The sequence below is a fragment of the Sus scrofa genome, chromosome 4 (genome assembly GCF_054392235.1).
Source record: "Sus scrofa isolate SSC_HxYL_T2T_F1_AM1 chromosome 4, Sscrofa_HxYL_maternal_Yorkshire_Landrace_v2.0, whole genome shotgun sequence".
In the NCBI taxonomy this organism is placed as follows: domain Eukaryota; kingdom Metazoa; phylum Chordata; class Mammalia; order Artiodactyla; family Suidae; genus Sus; species Sus scrofa.
The window spans coordinates 102,400,675-102,422,716 of NC_139386.1; the positions used below are offsets into that span (position 1 = coordinate 102,400,675).

The 22,042-nt window shown below is 43.4% G+C and overlaps 1 protein-coding gene across 3 annotated transcripts in view; it reads left to right on the forward strand.

The window, feature by feature from the left end:
- Positions 1 to 22,042, forward strand: part of SELENBP1 (selenium binding protein 1) — a 45,029-nt gene that overhangs the window by 6,950 nt on the left and 16,037 nt on the right. The window contains exons 2-3 of one of the 3 annotated variants that reach the window (XM_085023065.1): positions 4,994 to 5,138; positions 20,775 to 20,807. The exons of 1 other annotated variant lie outside the window; for it this stretch is intronic. The gene's annotated coding sequence lies outside the window, so the exon portion shown is untranslated. The remainder of the gene's footprint in view (positions 1 to 4,993; positions 5,139 to 20,774; positions 20,808 to 22,042) is intronic. One more of the 3 variants, XM_013997151.3, reaches the window with a different exon arrangement.

Sequence of the window (22,042 nt, forward strand, 5' to 3'; positions counted from 1 at the left end):
TTTGCATGCTGTGGGCATAGCCACAATTTTTTTTCAAATATTAATTCTTTCAATTCATGAACACAGTATATCTCTCCATCTGTTTATGTCATCTTCAATTTTTTTTTCTGTCTTTTTAGGGCTTCACCCATGGCATATGGAGGTTCATAGGCTAGGGGTCTAATCGGAGCTGTAGCCACTGGCCTATACCACAGCCACAGCAATGCCAGCTCCGAGCCATGTCTGCAACCTACACCACAGCTTATGGCAACGCTGTTTCCTTAACCCACTGAGCAAGGCCAGGGATCAAGAGGCATCTATGACCTATACCACAACTTGCGGCAATGCCAGATTCTTAACACACTGAGCAAGGCCAGGAATCGAACCCACAACCTCATGGTTCCTAGTCGGATTTGTTTGCACTGAGCCACAGTGGGAACTCCCACCCTCACTTTCATTCATCAATATCTTTATGGTTTTCTGAGTACAGGTCTTTTACTTGGTTAGATTTACTCCTAGATATTTTATTCTTTTTGATCTGATTGTAAAAGGGATTATTTTCTTAATTTCTTTTTCCAATAGTTCATGTTAGTGTATAGAAACAACAGATTTCTTTGTATTAATTTTGTATCTTGTAACTACCCTTGAACATTTCTTGTAAAGCTGGTTTCATGGTGCTAAACCCTTTTAGCTTTTGCTTATCTATAAAAATTGATCTCTCCTTCAAATCTGAATAAGAGCCTTGTTGAATAGTGTATTCGTGGTTGTAAGTTTTTCCCTTTCATCCCTTGTGATTATGTCATGCCACTCCCTTCTGATTTGCAGTTTCTGCTAAAAAGCCAGCTAATAGCCTTATGGGAGTTTCCTGGTATGTTATTTGTTGCTTTTCTCTTGCTGTTTTAAACATTCCATCTTTATCTTTAATTTTGATATTTTAATTACCCAGTGTGTCTTGGTGTGGTCCTCTCTGGATTGATCTTGTTTGGGACTCTCTTTGATTCCTGGACCTGTGTATCTGTTTCCTTTCCCAAGTTAAGAAGGTTTCTAGCTATTAGGTCTTAAAATATGTTCTCTGCACCTTTCTCTCTTTTCTCCTTCTGGGACCCCTATAATGTGAATGTTGGTATGCTTGATGTTTTTCCTGAGGTCTCTCAAACCATTCCCATTTTTAAAAATCCTTTTTTTTTTCTTTTTTTTTTTTTTTTTGTTCAGCTTGAGTGATTTCCACTACTCTGTCTTCCAGTTTGCTGGTCTGTTCCTCTGTATCACTTAATATACTGTTGATTCCCTTTAGAGTAATTTTTATTTCAGTTACTATGTTCTTCAGCTTTGTTTGATTTTTCTTTATATTTTCTCTTTGTTGAAAATTTTTAGCTTCGCCCTGTATTCATCCAGTCTTGTTCTGAATTCTTTGAACATCTTTACAGTCATTACTTTGAACTCTTTTTCACACCTTCACTTCATGCTTCTTCTGAGGTTTTATCTTGTTCCTTCATTTTTTTTTTTTTTTTTGGTTTTTTGTTGGGTTTTTTTTTTTTTTTTTGTCTTTTTGCCATTTCCTGGGCCACTCCCATGGCATATGGAGGTTCCCAGGCTATGGGTCAAATCAGAGCTGTAGCCGCCGGCCTACACCAGAGCCACAACAACACGGGATCTGAGCCGTGTCTGCGACCTACACCACAGCTCACGGCAATGCCAGATCCTTAATCCACTGAGCAAAGCCAGGAATCAAACCTGCAGCTTCGTGGTTCCTAGTCGGATTCATTAACCATTGAGCCACTATGGGAACTCCTTTTTGGGGTGTTTGTTTGTTTGTTTGATGTCTTTTTCATCTTTTTAGGGCCGCACTGATGGTATATGGAGGTTCCCAGGCTAGGGGCCTTGTCAGAGCTTTTGCTGCCAGCCTACGCCAGAGCCACAGCAATGCGGGATCCAAGCCACGTCTGTGACCTACACCACAGCTCACAGCAATGCCAGATCCTTAACCCACTGAGCAAGCCCAGGGATCACACCAGCAATTTAATTGTTCCTAGTCGGATTCGTTTCCACTGCCCCACAACGGGAACTCCATCATGTTCCTTCATTTGGAACATATTCCTCTATTGCCTCATTTTGCCTCATTTGCTGTTTTCCTTTCTATGTGTTTGATAGGTTATGTTTCCCAGTCTTGGAGAAGTGGCCTTGTTGAGGAAATGTCCTGTGGGGCCCAGCAGCACACTCCCCTCTGATCACCAGGGATGATCTGCTTTAGGGATGTCCTCTACGTCCTCTGTGTGTGCTGCATAAGACCTTCTGTTGTGAAGGCTGATTACTTGGCATATGCTGGTAGACATGGCTGGTCCCTGGTTTGGTTGGTTGCTAGACCCTGCCTTGTGTGGAGGTTACCAGCCACCGGTGGTTAGGGTTGGGTCCTGGCTGCTGCTTGCTACATGGCCAGAGGAGTCCCAGGCCTGGTGATGGCCACAAGCGGGTAGAGCCAGATCCCAAAGTGACTGGCTACAGAGCTGGGCATCCTGGAGCTGGTGTCAGTCTGCTGATGGGCAGGACTGTGGTCCACAGGGAAGTCAAGGGACTGTTGTTGGGCTGCTGGTGGGATGGGGCAATTCCTGACATGGCTGGCTGCAGAGTCTGAGGTGCCCTGGAGCTGGTGATGGCCCACTGGTGGGTAAGGCCAGGTCCCAGGGCCAATGCCAGCCTGCTGGTGGGCAGGGCTTGGTCTGATGGCTAGTTTCAAGGGGCCCCAGGAGTTCCAGGAAAGCTGGGGGCTCGGGGAATCCTAAGGCAACCAGCCTGCTGGTAGGTGGGACTCTGTCCCCATTTGGCTAACTGCTTGGTCTAGGGCATTCAACTGGTGGCAACCAGCTGGTGGGCAGGGCCAGGGCTGGCACTAATAAGCTAGAGGGAAGATTCCAAAGTGGAGCTTACCAGCACCAGTGTCCTTGTGGTGGGATGCACTCCCAAAAGTGGCTGCTGCCAGCATCTGTGCCCCCAGGCTAAGTTTCAGTTGCTTCCTGCCTCTCTGAGAGGCTGTCCAAGATCAGCAAGTGGGTCTGACCCTCTCAAATCATTGCTTTTGCCCTGGGTCTCAGAGCAAGGGATTTTGTGTGTGACCTTAAGAATGGAGTCTCTTTCCATCTGGCTCTCCCAAAAGCAAGCCCTGCTGGCCTTGAAAGCCAGATATTTTGGGGGCTCATCATCTTGATGCCAGGACCCCTGGCCTGGGGAGCCCAGTATGGGACCTAGACTTATCACTTCTTGGAGAAAACCTCTGCAATTGTAATTATCCTTCTGTCTGTGGGTTGTCCACCCTGGGGGTATGGCTCCTGACTATATTTGCACCTCTGCCCCTCCTACCTGTCCAATTATGGTTCCTTCCTTGTATTTTTAGCTGTAGATCTTTTCTGCTAATCTTCAGGTCACTTTCATGGATAGTCACTCTGTAAATGGTTGCAGTTTTGATGTGCTCGTGGGAGGAGGTTAAGCTCAGGGTCCTCCTGCATCTTGGCCACAACCCCCCATAGGGGTTCTTAATGGAAAATAATAATGGAAAATTGCTAATTTGAGAGGGATTGACATTTGTTTTTGGCCATACCTGCAGCAGGTGGAAGTTCCAGGGCCAGGGATCTAACCATGCCACAGTGTGACCAAAGATACAGCAGTGACAACGCCAGATCATTAACCTGCTGAGCCACAAGGGAACGCTTGGATTGACATTTTTATATTAATTTCCCCTTAGAGAAATATGATTTACCTTTCCATAGTCATTTCTTGATCTTTAGCTTACGATTTCATCTTTTTTTTCAGATCATGGACTTTAATACTTTTTACTAATTTTTCAACATAATTCACTACATCAACACAATGAGGGAGAAAGTCCATAACATTGTATCAGTAATGCACTGTGAAAATCAGCAGCCATTCCTAATAAAACTCAATGCAAAATAGGAATATAATCAAATAATAAGCACAACAATATCTATTTGCCAAAACCCAGCAATAAACATGTTAACTGCTGAAATATTCAAATTAAGAACTAGAAAAGGATTCACTATACTGTACATCTGGAACTAAAGCAATATTGTAAATCAAGTGTACTTCAATAAAAATATATTTTTTTAGGGCTACACTCGCAACTTGTGGAGATTCCCAGACTATGGGTCCAATTGGAGCTGTAGCTACTGGCCTATGCCACAGCCACAGCAATGCCAGATCCTTAGCCCGCTGAGCGAGGCCAGAGATCAAATCTGCGCCCTCATGGAATACTAGTCAGATTCATTTCTGCTGAGCCACGAGGGGAACTCCAAATAAATATTTTTTAAATAAATAAATAGAAGAACTAGGCAAAGAAATCCACTATTAGCGTAAATATTCAACATTATTTTGAAGATTTTATCTGATTTATTTATTCATTCAACAAATGTTTATTGAATGTTTGCTATTAGCTGTTTTATGCTCAACAGTCAATAACAGTGAATAAATTCTTGCGTTTGTGGAGTTTACCATTGGAGGAATGAGACAAAGTGGAAAGAGTGGCATAAATATTTAAAGAGAAGAGATAAAATTACTTCTACTTGCAAATATGATTGTGCTTCTAGAAATCCTAATCAACTAAAAACTATAAGAATTTGTAAGATAATAAAGTAGCTGCTGGAGTTCCCGTCGTGGCTCAGTGGTTAACAAATCCAATTAGGAACCATGAGGTTGTGGGTTCGATCCCTGGCCTTGCTCAGTGGGTTAAGGATCCAGCATTGCCGTGAGCTTGGGTGTAAGTCACAGACGTGGCTCGGATCCTGTGTTGCTGTGGCTCTGGTGTAGGCCGGATTTGACCCCTAGCCTGGGAACCTTTATATGCTGCAGGAGCAGTCCTAGAAAAGGCAAAAAGAAAAAAATTAAAATAAAAATAAAGTGGCTGGTAAAAATTAAATGTACACAAGCTTTTAGAGTAGCAATGACCAGTTTGAAATAGACATGATTAGAATATCCCCTTATTGTGTTTTTTTATTCACACTCATAGACTCACCATATTCGAGAATCCTGAAGTTAAAAGAGCATGCAGATATTCATAACACACGCTCTCCCAGAACCACTCAGCCTGACCATCTCATTCATAGCACCCTCGTGCCCTGAAACCTTGACCCCTGGACTGCCCAGAAGAAAAGGTAACTACTTACACACGCAGTTCTATTGCCTCTCTTCCTGTTTGTGTTGGGGGGTCCCATAGCTGTTATATTATATTAGGACTATGCAGACTCTGACCTGCTGAACGAGGAAGCACAAGCCAGATTGTGCGGGCAGGTAGTTCCTTCAGCATCCAAGCTCACACTTTGGGGAAGTTTTGATGGAAGGCACAGTTTCAGTACACTCACACAAAGGGAGTCACAGGATTTATTACTTACAGATCCCGGAAATGGGGAGAACAGGGCCATGCTATTGAGCCAGGGGAAAGCCAATTCTCTGTCCCCCCGTCACAAGCAAGCAGGAAATAAGAAAGCAGGGTAACAAGCAAGGGTCAGAGGTCACCAGCTTTTCTGGGGCTCCACTCTAAGTGGTTACTTTAAAAGGTTCCCCAAGAAAAGCAAAACAGGAACTTGGAGTGGGACTCCTAAGCTTAGGTCTTTACCTAAATGTCCAGACTCTGGTGTGACAGGGTTGTTAAACTGTAAAATGCCTAGGTAGCAACTCAAAATTGTTGTTTTCTCATCACACTCTTAGGTCCCCTTTTTTTTTCGTCTTTTTTTCAGGGCCACATCCACAGCATATGGAGGTTCCCAGGCTAGGCATCGAATCCAAGCTGCAGCTTTTAGCCTACACCAGAGCCACAGAAACTCAGGATCTGAGCTGCATCTGCGACCTACACCACAGTACCACCACAGCTCATGGCAACGCCAGATCCTTAACGCACTGAGCAAGGCCAGGGATCAAACCTGCATCCTCAGGAATACTAGTCGGGTTTGTTACTGCTGAGCCATGATAGGAACTCCTTTTTTTTTTTTTTTTTTTTTTTTTTTAATGTCCCATTAAAAAAATTTTTTTTTGTCTTTTTGGGGCCATACCCTTGGCATATGGAGGTTAGGGGTCCAATTGGAGCTGTTGCTGCTGGCCTACACCACAGCCACAGAAACTCAGGATCTGAGCCACATCTGCAACCTACACCACAGCTCACGGCAATGCCAGATCCTTAACCCACCGAGCGAGGCCAGGGATCAAACCCACAACCTCATGGTTCCTGGTCAGATTCGTTTCCACTGCACCGAGACGGGAACTCCCCATTTAAAAATATTTATTGAACTGTATGCTCCAAGTAGAGAGAGGAACTTCATTCTCAATCTATATAACCCTCCCAGGCCAGTGAACCCTGTCTGGTTATGGGTATTTATTTATTTATTTTTATTTTTCGGCTGCACCAGTGGCATATGGAAGTTCCCAGACCAGCAATCAAATCCAAGCCATAGCTGTAGTGGAGGTCCACCCATGTCACAGCTGTGGCAACACGGGTCCTTTAACCCACTGTGCTAGGCCAGGGATCGAACCCGCATTGCTGCAAAGACAACACCAGATCCTTAACCTGCTGCATCACAGCAGGAGCTCCAAGTTATGGATATTTATATTTTCCTCTAATCCCTGCTAAATCAAACAAATAAAAACAGAAATTGGAGATGAGAAAGATAATTTTAATGTGCTTCCTATCAAAATGATGCTTGAGAGTCATTGTCAGTACACTCTTGAGTGAGTGGTCAGGGCCGATTAGAGTCACATTGTATTCCTCTAGTAAAAGACACTGAGGCTTGAGGCAAGGAGAGCATAAGAGAAATTTAGGCTTATTAAACATCTTTGTAAAAACAGTAAAATATCAACACTTCAAATCCAGCAGTCTATTAAATAATACATTATGGCAAAGTAGTGTTTATCTCAGAACTTCAAGGTTAATTTACCATTAGGAAAATTATCAGTTAATTCGCCAGATTAAAAAAGAAAGAATATGTAATTATATTAATGGAAACAGAAAGAGAATTTGATGGCCAGGAATTCTCGTTGTGGCTCAGCAGGTTAAAAACCCAACTAGTATCCATGAGGATGTGGGTTCAATCCCTGGCCCCACTCAGTGGGTTAAGGATCTGGCATTGCCACAAGCTGCAATGTAGGTCACAGATCCAGCTCGGGTCCCATGTTGCTGTGCTGTGGCATAGGTCAGCAGCTGCAGTTCCAATTCCACCCCTAGCCTGAGAACTTCCATAGGCTGCAGGTTCAGCCCTAAAATAAATAAATAAATGAAACAGACATCCAAAGAATTCCCTTGTGGCTCAGCAAGTTAAGGATCCAGCGTTGTCACTGCAGGAGCTTGGGTCACAGGTGTGGTGTGGGTTCAGTTCCTGGCCTGGGAACTTCTACATGTTGCTGGTACAATCAAAAAAGAAAAATAAATAAATAAAATATTTTTTAAAAAGACGTCCATGAAAAGAATATAAAAATCTTTTAACAAAATAGAAATAAGAGGGGAATTTCTTTAGCCTGATAAAGAATATGCACCAAAATCCTACAGTAAACATTAGTGGTAAAACTTTGAATATAATCCCATAATCTCAGAGTAAAGAACATGTTAAAGACCATTATCACTGCACCTGACTGGCAGTCCTAGCCTCATAAAACAGAGGGAGGGAGGAGAGAGAGGGAGGGAGGAAGAAAGAAAGGAAAAGAAATGAGACATTGGAATTAAGAAAGAAAGGAAAAAAGGTGGAGAGGCAAAATGATTGCCTCTGTAGGAAATCAAAGAGACTAAATGGACATGCTACTAACATATGGTTGAAATAGTGAATGCCATTCAGGAGAGCATAAAAATATTGAGGAATAGAATTATCATGAGAAGTCAATGAAAAGTAAAGAAAGTAAAACATAAATCCAGACAAAATGATATAATGAGAGGCCTGTAAGGAAATATTTATAGACAAAAGATATTTTCCATATATAAATCTCTGAGCTTGTTGCCCTTTGTCAGAAGTTAAAGATGGAAGTATTCCTTCCCTGCATGCCTGCCAGCAATAGCTGTAATAGCTCTTTTTTTCATTTTTTGCCTATCTGACAAGGCAGAAGGTAATATCTCACTGTTACTTTAAATTGCATTTCCTGGACTAACTGAATTTAAAGTTACTTTTATAGCCTGCTGACGAGCGTGTACATTGAAGCAAGTACTTTGAAAGCAATTTGATAGCATTGAATAAAATTTAAAAATGTGCATGCTAAATTACTTTATGACCTATAGACGGTCACACATGTGCTCAAGGAAACAGGTTCAAGGAGAGTCATTGGAGCATTATGTGTAAAAGCAAAATATTGGAAACAATCTAAATGCCCATCAAAGGGGAAATGAATAAGTTAAATGCAATATATATTATTACAAATGGAACGCTGAAAGTGGCTAAAAAGAAAGAACCTAACATATAATACATTGTTTAGTGAAAAGGGCAAGCCACAAGAATGATATGATGTTTGGAGTTCCCGTCGTGGTGCAGTGGAAACAAATCTGACTGGGAACCATGAGGTTGTGGGTTCAATCCCTGGCCTCACTCAGTGGGTTAAGGATCCTGCATTGCTGTTGTAGGCCAGCAGCTGTAGCTCCGATTTGACCCCTAGCCTGGGAACCTCCATGTGCCGTGAGTGCGGCCCTAAAAAGCCAAAAAAAAAAAAAGAATGATATGATGTGATACCATTTGTATTAAACACATGAAACACACTATGTGTGTGTGTGTGTGTGTGTATACATATATATGGGGGCTAATGGGCTCATGATGACAGTTGAAAAAGATTTTATGTAATCTTATTTATAAAGATACTCTGGGGAAAAATTCAAGGAACCTCTGAAAAATGTTCCAAGCAATAAAAGGTCAAGAAAATCTGCCTCAGAGTTTATGTTGTGGCTCAGCAGGTTAAGAACCCAGTGTTGTCTCTGTGAGGATGTGGGTTTGACCCTTGGCCTCACTCAGTGGGTTTAAGATCCAGCGTTGCCACAAGCTACCATGTAGGTCACAGATGCTGCTGCTCTGATCCAGTATTGCTGTGGCTGTGGTGTAGGCCACAGTTGCAGTTCCCAGCCCTAGCCTGGGAACTTCCATATGCTGCAGGTGTAGCCATCAAAAGAAAAAATAAAAATAAATTAAAAAAAAAAAAAAGAAAATTTGGAGTTCCCCTCACAGCTCTGCGATTAACAGCTAGGATCCATGAGGATGCAAGTTGGATCCATGGCCTTGATCTAGCATTGCCGTGAGCTGGGTGTAGGTCGAAGATGTGGCTCAGATCCCTCGTTGTGGCTGTGGTATTGGCCAATGGCTGCAGCTCCAATTCAGTGCCTAGCCTGGGAACCTCCATGTGCCTTGGGTGCAGCCTGAGAAGACAAAAATAAAATAAAATCCATTGCAAGAATAAATGGAGGAGTTCCCGTCGTGGCGAAGTGGTTAACGAATCTGACTAGGAACCACGAGGTTGCGGGTTCGGTCCCTGCCCTTGCTCAGTGGGTTAATGATCCGGCGTTGCCGTGAGCTGTGGTGTAGGTTGCAGACGCGGCTCGGATCCCACGTTGCCGTGGCTCTGGCGTAGGCCAGTAGCTACAGCTCCGATTAGACCCCTATCCTGGGAACCTCCATATGCCGTGGGAGCGGCCCAAGAAATAGCAAAAAGACAAAAAAAAAAAAAAAAAGAATAAATGGAGAAAATAGCCTTTTTGGGGGGAAAAAATAACACAAAGGGAAATTTGCCCTACTAGATGTTGATACTTCAAAGCTGTCATAATTAAAACAGTGGGATAATGGTATAGAAATCAATAAATGGACAGTGGGACTGAGGAGCTCAGAAGCCCAGGCCAGTGTGTGGTGAAAGCTATCTCAAGTATGCTTTGCTCAACATTTGAAACTAATTTGTGGTAACACCAAAGTCTGTCAAAGCAAGTTTCTTTTTTTTTCTGGCCATGCCTCTCCTGGCAGGGGAGTTGAACCTGTACCACAGCAGTGACCTGAGATGCTTAGCAACAATACCAGATCCTTGATCCACTGCACCACAAGGAAATTCCAAAGCAACTTTCTTTGATTGCTGTCAATTTAGACTAAGATTTCTCTGCTCTAAGAAGCTAAACCTTTTTTTTTTTTTTTTTTTTTTTTGAGTTCTGGGGTCAGATCTGAGCTGCACCTGTGGCAACACTGGATCCTTAACCCACTGTGCTGGGCCAGGGACTGAACCTGCATCTCGTCATTCCAGAGATGCTGCCCGATACTGCTTGGCCACAGTGGGAACTCCAGATATTTCTTTTGTTTTCTTTTTATGGCTGCACCTGTGGCCATAGTTCTGGGACTGGGGGTCAAATCAGAGCTGCAGCTGCTGGTCCACACGACAGCCACAGCAACGCTGGATCCAAGCCACATCTGCACGACCTACTGCATCTTGCAGCAAAGCCAGATCCTTAACCCACCAAGTGTGGCCAGGGATCAAACCCACATCCTCACTGATACTATGTCGGGTTCTTAACCTGCTGAGCACAATGGGAACTTCAGAACTTGGGGTTATTTCTAACTTTTGCCAAACTAACAGGGCAAAGAAGTTTAGCTGGCCTGCACTGGCTTCTGAAACCTAATTGTGTAAATCTCTTCCCAGTTTCATGTTTAATGATGGCATCTTGATAGCTTGAAATCAGTAGTATTCACACCACAAAATTGGCAAGTGATACAAATTAAAAACACACATACACAAAACATAGGAAGGAAATATGAGTAGAAACTGCTGTTCTCATTTTTAATTAAACTTCTTATTTTGAGACAATTATATATTCGCATGGAGTTATAAAAAATAATCCAGAAAGATCCAGTTTCTCCCAGTAGTAACATCTTGCAAAACTAGAGTACACTATCACAGCCAGGAAATTGAAATCCATGTAGTCAATACAGAGCATTTTTATCACCACAGGGATCTCTCATGTTGCCCTTTTATAGCCATACCCTCTTTCCTCTCACTCCCCTCCCCACCTTAACTCCTGATAATCTCTAATCTGTTGTCTGTTTCTGTATTATCATCTCCAGAATGTTATATAGTGTATGTCACCTTTTGTGATTGGCTTATTTATTTATTTATTTATTTATTTATTTATTTTGTCTTTTTGCCTTTTCTAGGGCCACTCCTGTGGCATATGGAGGTTCCCAGGCTAAGGGTCCAGTCGGAGCTGCAGCCACCGGCCTACGCCAGAGCCACAGCAACACAGGATCCGAGCCACATCTGTGACCTACACCACAGCTCACGGCAACGCCGGATCCTTAACCCACTGAGCAAGGCCAGGGATCGAACCTGCAACCTCATGGTTCCTAGTCGGATTCGTTAACCACTGCGCCACGACGGGAGCTCCGGCTTTTTTCATTAGATGTGATTCTCTGGAGATTCATCCAGGTTGCTGAATGTTACAATAGTTCTCTTTTTTTTTAAATTTTTTTGGCTTTTTAGCGCCGCACCTACAGCATATGAAAGTTCCCAGGCTAGGGGTCAAACTGGAGCTGCGGCTGCCAATCTACGCCATAGCCACAGCCATGCCAGATCCAAGCATCATCTGCGAGCTACACTACAGCGAACACCAGATCCTTAACCAACTGAGCAGGGCCAAGGACTGAACCCAAATCCTCATGGATACTAGTCGGGTTTGTTAGTGCTGAGCCACAACGGGAGCTCCAGTGGTTCATTTTTTTAAACTGAGATATAATTGACATATAACATTAGTTTCAGGTATACAGCATAATGATTTGATATTTGTATGTATTGCAAATGATTGCCATGATAAGCCTGGTTAATATCTGTCACCATAAAAAAAAAACCTGAAAAAAAGAAAAAAGATATTAAAAAAAATTAAAATAGAAAAAAAATCTGTCACCATAGTAACAAAATTTTTCTTTCTTGTAATGAGAATTTTTAAGATCTACTCTCTCGGTAACTTTTAAATATTCAGTATAGAATTATTAACTATAGTCACCATGCTGTATACTTCTATCCCTATGACTTATTAATTCTATAACTGGAAGTTTGTACCTTTTGATCCCATTCCCCCCATACCCTCCACCCCCTGCCTCTGGCAACCACCAGTCTGTTCCCTATATCTATGAGTTTGAGAATTTTTTTTTTTCTTTTTAAGATTTCACGTATAAGTGGAGTTCCCATCGTGTCTCAGTGGTTAACAAACCCAGCTAGTATCCTTGAGGACGAGGGTTCGATCCCTGGCCTCACTCAGTGGGTTAAGGATCTGGTGTTGCCGTGAGCTGTGGTGTTGTGGGTTGCAGAAGTGGCTCGGATCCCGTGTTGCTGTGGCTGTAGCATAGGCCAGCAGCTACAGCTCCGATTTGACTTCTAGCCTGAGACCGTCCATATGCCGTGGGTGCGGTCCTAAAAAGACAAAAGACAAAAAAAAAAAAAAAGATTTCACATGTAAGTTAGATTATATGATATTTGTCTTTCTCTGATTTATTTCACTTAGCATAACGCCCTCAATGTCCATCCATGCTGTTGCACATGGCAAGCTTTCCTTCTTCTTATGGCTGAAAAATATTCTAGCATGAGTATGTGTGTCTGTGTCTGTGTGTGTATCACATTTTCTTTATTCATTTACCCATTGAGAGACACTTAGGTTGCTTCTGTCTTGGCTGTTGTGCATAATGCTGCTCTGAACATGGAGGTAGGTATATCTTTTCAAGTTAGTTTTTCGCTTTCTTTGGATAGATATCCAGAAGTAGAATTGCTGGATTGCATGGTAGTTCTATTTTTAATTTTTTGAGGAGCCTCCTTACTGCTTTCCACAGTAGCTGCACTAATTTATGTTCCCATCAACAGTGCGAAAGGATTATCTTTTCTTCACATCCTCGCCAACACTTATTTGTTGTCTTTTTGATAGTAACCATTCTAACATATGAGATGTTATCTCGCGGGTTTGATTTGCATTTCCTTAGCGACTAGAGATGCTGAGCATCTTTTCATGTGCCTGCTGGCCCTGTCTGTGTCTAGAAATATGTCTTTTCAGGAATTCCTGTTGTGGCTCAGGGGAAACAAATCTGACTAGTATCTATGAGGATATAGGTTCCATCCCTGGCCTCACTCAGTGGGTTAAGGATCTGGCGTTGCCATCAGCTGTGGTGTAGGTTGAAGACGCGGCTCAGATCTGCCGTTGCTGTGGCTGTGACATAGGCCAGCAGCTGTAGCTCCAATTCAACCCCTAGCCTAGGAACCTCCATATGCCATGGGTGCAGCCCTAGAAAGACTGAAAGAAAGAAAGAGAGAGAGAGAAAGAAAGTCTGTTCAGATTCTTTGCCTGTTTATTAATTAGATTGTTTGAGGTCTTTTTGCTGTTAATTTGTATGAGCTCTTTATAAATTTTGGACATTAACCTCTTATCAGATAGATTACTTGCAAATATTTTCTCCCACTAAGTAGGCTGCCTTTTCACTTTGTTGGTTGCCTTCATGTGCAATAGTTCAATTTTTTTTACTGCTGTAATCCACCATGGTGTGGATGTACCACAGTTTATTTAATTATCCACATCCTGCACAACATCTGGATTGTTTCTGACTAGTTTCTTCCACAGTTTTTAATACAAATAAAACTGGTATAAACGTTTCTGTACACGCTTTTGTGTGTACTGCTCTCATTTTCGCAACTGATCCTGAGGCTATCCCAGGTATTTATGACTTTCCTCACTTGCTTCTCATTCCTTTGCCTTAATAATAGCTAACATTTTATAGAGTGTTTATTACCTGCCAGACCCTGCCCTAAGTACTTTATAAGTATTACTCAATTCTCAAAATAATCACTTGCAATATGAACTATTATTATCCCCATTTTACAGGTGTGGAAACTAAAGTAGACACAGGTACACAGCCAGCATGCATTAACACTCGGCTTTGAATCGAGGTACCAGCTTCCAAGCCATCATGTTATACAGCCAGGACTTAAGCTGGTCGCGTTCTTTTCTATGGAGTGACCTAAAGCTTCACTCCTGGAGGATGAGGATCTGAACTCTCCGTTTTCTTGCTTCTGCTGTCTTAGCCCTCTGTTAAATTAACCACTTACATGGTGGTATAAGGTATCCCAGAGGTACTCCTCTGCGTTGCACCCATCTTCCTCCCTGAGCCTGTTGTGTAACAGCAACCTTATTTTCTCTAAATCATCAGGCTCAATCATCCCAGCTAATATCTCATCCTCTTTTTCTGCCTGTTCACTGAATGGCATATAAAAGCCCCAAATGGCCAGGTTACTGCCTTAGGTTCCAGTGCAGTGGGACTCTTGGTGTCTCCTCTTTGTGGAAGCAGATCTCCTTGGGACACAAAACATCTATACCAGCAGAGCCCAGAGTCATGAAACTACAACCAAAAATGCTGTGAATGGGTGACTAGATGTAGTAGTGAGAGGCCCCACTCCCACCTCTAAATCTTTGTCCATAGGGCCAACATGTATTCTCGCTGAGAAACAAATGGTGCCCCAGAATGGCTGCTGGCTCAGAGCATAGCCTGCACTCCCCTCTGTGGTCAGCACTCCATCCTTGGAAGGTGTTGCCATAACTGAACCCCTACAAGGCCAACTGCTTTGGAGGGGTGGGGTTACATGATGAGATCTGTGACTCCCATGGGCCTTCTTAGGATGGGTAAGAGTTTGGACTCTGGAGCCAAACTAGGCCTCACCATTCACATTACCTATCATGATTTTAAGCAATTTACAAGACGTCTCTGTGACTCAGTTTCCTCATCGGTAAAATGGCAATAATAATAGGATGTGGTTAATATGGTTGCTGTGAAGATTAGCAGAGGTGGTACTTGCAGATCATGTCTCATGCTAGGCACTGTCAGCACTCCCACTGTACAGTGAGAGCCATGGTCAGAGGCCATGTGGTGAAGGCACCACAGTAGGGTATGAGGCATCCAGGATGTCCACAGACAGACACATCTGGTGGGACATGCATAGGAGCAGGGGAAATAATTCCAAAGCTAAAAATTCGTAACTGTCTTCTGTCCCTTCCTTGTTGGAGAGAGCAAACATACGAACCTTTCATCACGTAGGCGGGCTGGCTTGACAGCTTTTGTGGGCCAAGTTGACCTTCAGTAGTAGCCCCACTAGATCTGACTCTGTAAGGGGTGGTCCATCCCATGAAGGCCGCATGCAACCTGTGTCCTCGCCCCCACAGCCACGTTATTCATGGAGCATCTAGAGAGGAAACAGAAGGAGATCCATAAAGCTGGTTCACCTCACCCATCTGATCACCAGAAGCAGCCTCTGGGGAGAGGGCCTTATGATGTGGAGTGGCTATACTAGACACAAAGACTCTTGGAGTTCCCGTCAAGGCACAGTGGTTAACAAATCCAACTAGGAACCATGAAGTTGCGGGTTCGATCCCTGGCCTTGCTCAGTGGGTTGAGGATCCGGTGTTGTCGTGAGCTATGGTGTAGGTCGCAGACACGGCTTAGATCCCACATTACAGTGGCTGTGGCTGTGGTATAGGCTGGCAGCAACAGCTCCAATTAGACCCTTATCCTGGGAACCTCCATATGCCACTGCAGCAGCCCTGAAAAAGGCAAAAGGAGAAGACAAACAAACAAACAAAGATTCTTGCGTTCTGGGGCCCTCTTGTGAGGTCCGTCCACAAGAATTCTTCCCGAAGCCCTTTTCCCAACCCTGATTTTGTTCCACCCGAGATTGTCCACCCAGCCAAAACCCTGGCCTTGCGCTTGAATCGGTATAGATCCTCAGATGATGTCTTCCCCCAACAAACCCAAGATGTTTTCTACTTGAAATTTTACCCACTGGAGGATTTTGTTTCTCCATTAGCTTCCAGGACTCTCTCTCAGAAGGGCTTTATTATTTTTTTTTAATAAGGAGGCATTTATTAGTTATCTGCAATTTAAGAAAAGGGCTACTTTTTCTCTAGATTTAAAAGTGAATATCTTAATTTTAAAATTCCATGTTAAAAAACTTATCCTTTGGAATTAATTCTCAAGTGGCTCAGTGGGTTAAGGATCTGGTGTTGGCACTGCTCTGGCTTGGGTCAGTCCCTGGCCTGGAAACTCCCGAATCCCAGCAGGTGTGGCCAAAACAAATCAAAACAAAGCAAGGAACCTGAAACCGCAGCTTTGTAAGTCAACTCTACTCCAATGAAAATTATAAACAAAGAACTTGTCTATTCATAAGTGTTAATGTTTTTTTATTGTGGTAAAAAACCTATAACACTAAATTTACTGTCTTAATTTTTAAATGTGCAATTCAGTAGTGTTAAGCGAATTTACATTGTTTTGGGGGTTTTTTCCTTTTAGGGCTGCACCCACAGCAAATGGAAGTTCCCAGGCTAAGGGCTGAATCGGAGCTGTAGCTGCCAGCCTACGCCATGGCTATGGCAGCGCCAGATCCAAGCCACATCTGCGACCTACACCAAAGCTCACAGCAACGCCAGATCCCCAACCCACTGAGCGAGGCCTGGGATCAAACTCACATCCTCGTGGATACCATTCGGAATCTTAATCCGTGGAGCCACAGCAGGAACTCCCAAGCATATTCACAGTGCTGTGCAACAGACTGATAAAACTTTTTCTCGGAAGGGCTTTGTTACTGCAGTAACAGTTAATACTTAGTGCATTAAATACTACTCTAAGAGCTTTACATATATTATTTAATTTTGAAAGCAACCTGTGAGGGTAGGGTTTTTTTTGTTTGTTTGTTTTTTGTCTTTTTGCCGTTTCTTGGGCCGCTCCTGCGGCACATGGAGATTTCCGGGCTAGGGGTCGAATTGGAGCTGTAGCCGCCGGCCTACGCCAGAGCCACAGCAACGAGATCCGAGCAACAGGGATCCGAGCGGCGTCTGCAACCTACACCACAGCTCACGGCAATGCCAGATCCTTAACCCACTGAGCAAGGCCAGGGATTGAACCCGCAACCTCATGGTTCCTAGTCGGATTCGTTAACCACTGAGCCACGACGGGAACTCCCCAAGGGTAGGTATTTTTATTATCTCTCTTTTAGAGATGAGGAAACAGATATATGGAAGGGTTGAAACACTTGCTGACTAGGACTGGTGGAACCAGAATTCAAATACAAGCAGTCTAGTTCTAGAATTCTTGCTGTTAATCTTTTTTTTTTTAACTGTTTTTTTAACCATTTATTTGAAGTGTAGTTAATCTACAATGTTGTGTTAGTTTTAAGTGTACATTCAGTTATACATATGTGTATATATATATTCTTTTTCAGATTCTTTTCCGTTATAGGTTATTACAAGATATTGAATATAGGTCCTTGTGCTGTACAGTAGGTGTCTGCTATTTTTCTATTTAGAATTCTTGCTGTTAATCTCTTAATAGACCACCTCTGTCTGGTGATGGTGTGTGATGGAAAGCCAGCTACCTCTTATCTTAGCTGGAATGTAGTTGCTGTTTCTTCCTTTTTCTTTTATCCCCCCAGTGTCTTTCATGCACAACTTCTTCTGAAGCCACTGGAATGGACTGAGAAGAGAGGCTATTTGGCAAGATAGGGTAAGCCAAAGAGCACTCTAAGACATTCTGTGGCTTCTTTCTGCTCCAGGATATTATCAGGCTCCACCCAGCTCTATTTGAGGCTGAAGAGCCTTGGGGCTTGTGAGACCCTGGGCCAGGTGGGTGGATTAGATAATCCTCAGCTCATGAGGGTGCTGGAGTCACAAAGTCCCATGTTTGGTTTCTCTTGGGATCCAGAGGCTCACAAGACTATTTATTAATAGAGGAACTGTTATTTGCTAAAGTGGGCTGAGCCTAACCACCCCTTTGGGCCACCCTGGGGACTCTCCTTCTGGGACTGGCTTGCCACAACCTCAGGGATCACCCCAATTTGTCAAGCACCTTTGGAGCCCCTGAGTCATAAGACCACAGTGGCAGATGTGCTTGAACTGTAGCCAGGAGCAGCCAGAGAAAACTCTCCTCGTCTGAGAACCCATTCTCTCTTTTTTTTTTTTCTTCCCCTTTTTATGGCTGCACCTGCAGCATATGGAAGTTCCCAGGCTAGGGGTGAAATCAGAGCTACAGCCTCTGGCCTGTACCATAGCAACACGGGATCCAAGCTGCATATACAACCTACCCGGCAGCTTGCAGCAATACTGGATCCTTAACCCACTGAAGGAGGCCAGGGATCAAACCTGCATCCTCATGGATACTAGTCAGGTTCTTAACCCTCTGAGCCACAATGGGAACTCCCAAGAACCCCCATTCTCAAAGCACTGCTTCTGCCTCTCAAACTTCAAGTGCAGCCCTGGCACCACTGACATTGTGGGACCCTGGGGGCTTCTCTAGCATTGCTAGCCACTTACACAATTCCCTGCTTCTCATCAATGGAAGCCCACTCCCCACTGTCTCTGTTTCTTTGTATCAGAGTCTTCCCTTGGCACACCTGGCTGTCCAAGACCAAATCACATGCTTGTTCCTAGATACAAGGAGACCTGGGACAGTGAGCATCTGGCCTTTTGGTTCCTTTTCATGGGTTCTGTCTCCCACCAAACTGTATGTGGAGTTCCAGTCGTGGCTCAGCAGAAACACAACCAGTATCCATGAGGACGCGGGTTCAATCCCTGGCCCTGGTTGGTGGATTAAGTGTTGGGCATTGCCATGAGCTGTGGTGTAGGCTGGCAGCTGCAGCTCTGATTTGACCCCTAGCCTGAGAACCTCCATATGCCGCAGGTGCGGCCCTAAAAAGACCAAAAAAGAAGGGGGGGGGAGTGTATGTGCTGATCAGACCCAAACAATAAAACACAAAAACAGCTTAACCTCAATGAGTTGTTGTAAAGATTATATGATTTACTACATTATGGTGTAGGGTTTACAGGCACAGAGACGAAAGCTAGTTGCCTGGGTTCAAATCCTGGGCTCTGCCGCTCACTAGCTGTATACCTTTGACAAGGTACCTCCCTATTGTGTGCTCTAACTCCCTTATCTGTAAAGGGGATATGAGAGTGCGCATTTCACAGGCCTACTGTGAGGATTAAATACACAGAGCGTGTATAGAGCTGGGAGGAGTACCTGGCACAAGCAAGCTTTTATGTGCAGGGTGTGGTTCATGTATATTTCTTTCTCTCTAAGTCCTTAAAACAGTACCAAGGACTTCATAAGTGATAGGTATTATTGTTATTATTGTCATCATTACCTGTATCTTATCTATTTGTCCAGCTATATCTCTGGACTACATCCTAGAAGTGGAATTCCTAGGTAAAATGGTATGCCCACAGAGTTCCCCAGTGGCTCAGTGGGCTAAGAATCCAGCATTGTCACTGCTATGGCTTAGATTGCTGCTGTGGCACAGGTTCAATTCCAGGCCCAGGAATTTCTGAATGCCACAGGCGTGGCCCCAAAAAAGTTTAACTTTTTTTTTTTTCCTACTGTTTTTCTTTTTCTTTTTTTTTTTTTTTTTTGTTGTTGTTGTTGTTGTTGTTGTTGCTATTTCTTGGGCCGCTCCCGTGGCATATGGAGGTTCCCAGGCTAGGGGTCTTATCGGAGCTGTAGCCACCGGCCTATGCCAGAGCCACAGCAACGCGGGATCCGAGCCGCATCTGCGACCTACACCCCAGCTCACGGCAACGCCGGATCGTTAACCCACTGAGCAAGGGCAGGGACCGAACCTGCAACCTCATGGTTCCTGGTCGGATTCGTTAACCACTGCGCCACAACGGGAACTCCTAACTTTTGATAAATGTTGATAAATTGCATTTTGTTCATAAGGCACCAACTGGGACTCAGCAATCTTAAATGAGCATACCCTTTTCCTCATGTCTCACCAGTGTTGGATTTTGACCTTCACAGTTTTTGCTCTTCTGTTGTATTCTTTCACTATTTCAACTTTTAAATTATGCATGTAGGAGTTCCCATCGTGACTCAGTGGTAACAAACCTGACTGGTATCATGAGAATGCGGGTTTGATCCCCGGTCTCCCTCAGTGGATTAAGAATCCAGCATTGCTGTGAGCTGCAGTGTAGGTCACAGACACACCTTGGATCCAGAGTTGCTGTGGCTGTGGTGTAGGTTGGCAGCTGCAGCTCCAATTTGAACCCTAGCCTGGGAACTTCCATATACTACAGTGTGGCCGTAAAAAAATTTAAAAATTAAATAAATAAATAAATAAATAATACATGTATTTCAAGCTTACTATATAAATTTTTAAATATATAATTGATGTATACTATGAAAAATAAAAATTGTTCCCTGTCATCCAATATATAATTGATATATACTATGAAAAATAAAAATTGCTCCCTGTCATCCAAAATTGCTCCCTGTCAGAGGTGATCACTGTAAGTTACATTTGGTGCATTTGGTATGATAAAGGAAGCTTTATCTCTACAGATCCTTTTCTATGAACATATAAATATACATTTATAAAACTTAAATATGTATAATTTAAATTAATTAGCTCAATATAAACTAAATTAAACAATTTAAACTACATGGTTTAACTAATTTATATCTAGTTTTTGTGTGTTTGTTTCTTCGTTTTTTGCTTTTTAGGGCTGCACTTGCAGCATACGGAGGTTCCCAGGCTAAGGGTTGAATTGGAGCTGCAGCCACCAGCCTGCGCCACAGCCGTAGCAACACTGGATCTCTGCCATGTCTGCGACCTACACCAGTTTGCAGCAACTCGGGATCCTTAACCCACTGAGCAAAGCCAGGGATCGAACCTGTATCCTCATGGATCCTAGTAAGATTCGTTAATCACTGAGTCATGAAGGGAATGCCTATATCTAGTTTTAATCAAATGGAATGATGCTGTTTTTTTGCTTTTTTTCCCCCTCGAAGATGACCATGCTCTCTGGCTATCCTTCCTTGTTGGTATGTACAAAACTCCCCATTATGATTGCTTGATGTTCCAAAATATTTTTAACCATTTCCCCTATTGGTTGTTTTCAACTTGTTGCTTTTACAAATAGTGTTCCAGGAGTTCCCATCGTGGCTCAGTGGAGATGAATCCAACTAGGAGCATGGGGTTGCAGGTTTGATACCTGGCCTCACTCAGTGGGTTGAGAATCTGGCATTGCCATGAGCTGTGGTGTGGGTAACAGACATGGCTTGGATCTGGCTTTGCTGTGGCTGTGGTGTAGGCTGGCAGCTGTAGCTCCGATGTGAGCCCTGGCCTGGGAACCTCCATGTGCTGCAAGTGCGGCCCTAAAAAGACAAAAGACAAAACAAAACAAATAGTGTTGCAATAAACATCCTATTCATGTATTTGTGTGCTTGTCTCTTTTGTGTACTTGTCTTTCCATAGAGTAGATCAGTAAAAGTGGATATCCATTTAAAATGTTGCTAGATGTTGCTAAATTGCCTTCTTAAAATGTTCCACCATTTTCTACTTTTGCCAGTAAAATACAAGACCTTTTCCCCCACACTCCTTGCAACCCTGAATATTATCAGTCTTTATTTTTGAAAATCATGTTGTTTTAACAAGTGTTTCTCTACTTGCTTATGAGATTGGGTACATCTTATCTTTATTAGCCATTTATCTTTCATTTTCATATTCTTGGCACATTTTTCTATTGTGGTTTTTTTTGGGGGGGCGGGGGGTGGTTTGCTGCACCCACAGCATGTGGAAGTTCCCAGGCCAGGGACTGAACTCATACATGGCACCACCCAAGCCACTGCATCCCTAACCCATTGCGCCATGAGATCATTCCTGTGTGGTCTTTTTCCAGTTGATTTGTTAGAGATTTTGGATATTGGGAAATCACTGTTTTTCAGTTTAAGACTTTCAAACTTTAGTCTCTGAGCAGATAAGCTGAGACAGGAAATCTCACAATATTAATTTCCCAAATACCATTATTAGCATTTCTACCCAAGGCTGTAACTCTGGTGAGGTCCTGTTGGAAACAGAAGGTCAGAGAATCCAGGACCTGCAGGAAGACTTTTTCCCAGGCCTCCCTCTGATTCCAAGTGGAACTGAGGACGTCTCCCCAAACCTCAGGACTCCTGTCTTTCCTACCTTCTTCCCAGGCAGCATCTTGGTGCTGAGATGAGAAAGCAGAAGCCCTGGGCTCCCCAGGGAAGGAGAGGATTTGTTCTTGCCTGTCCTG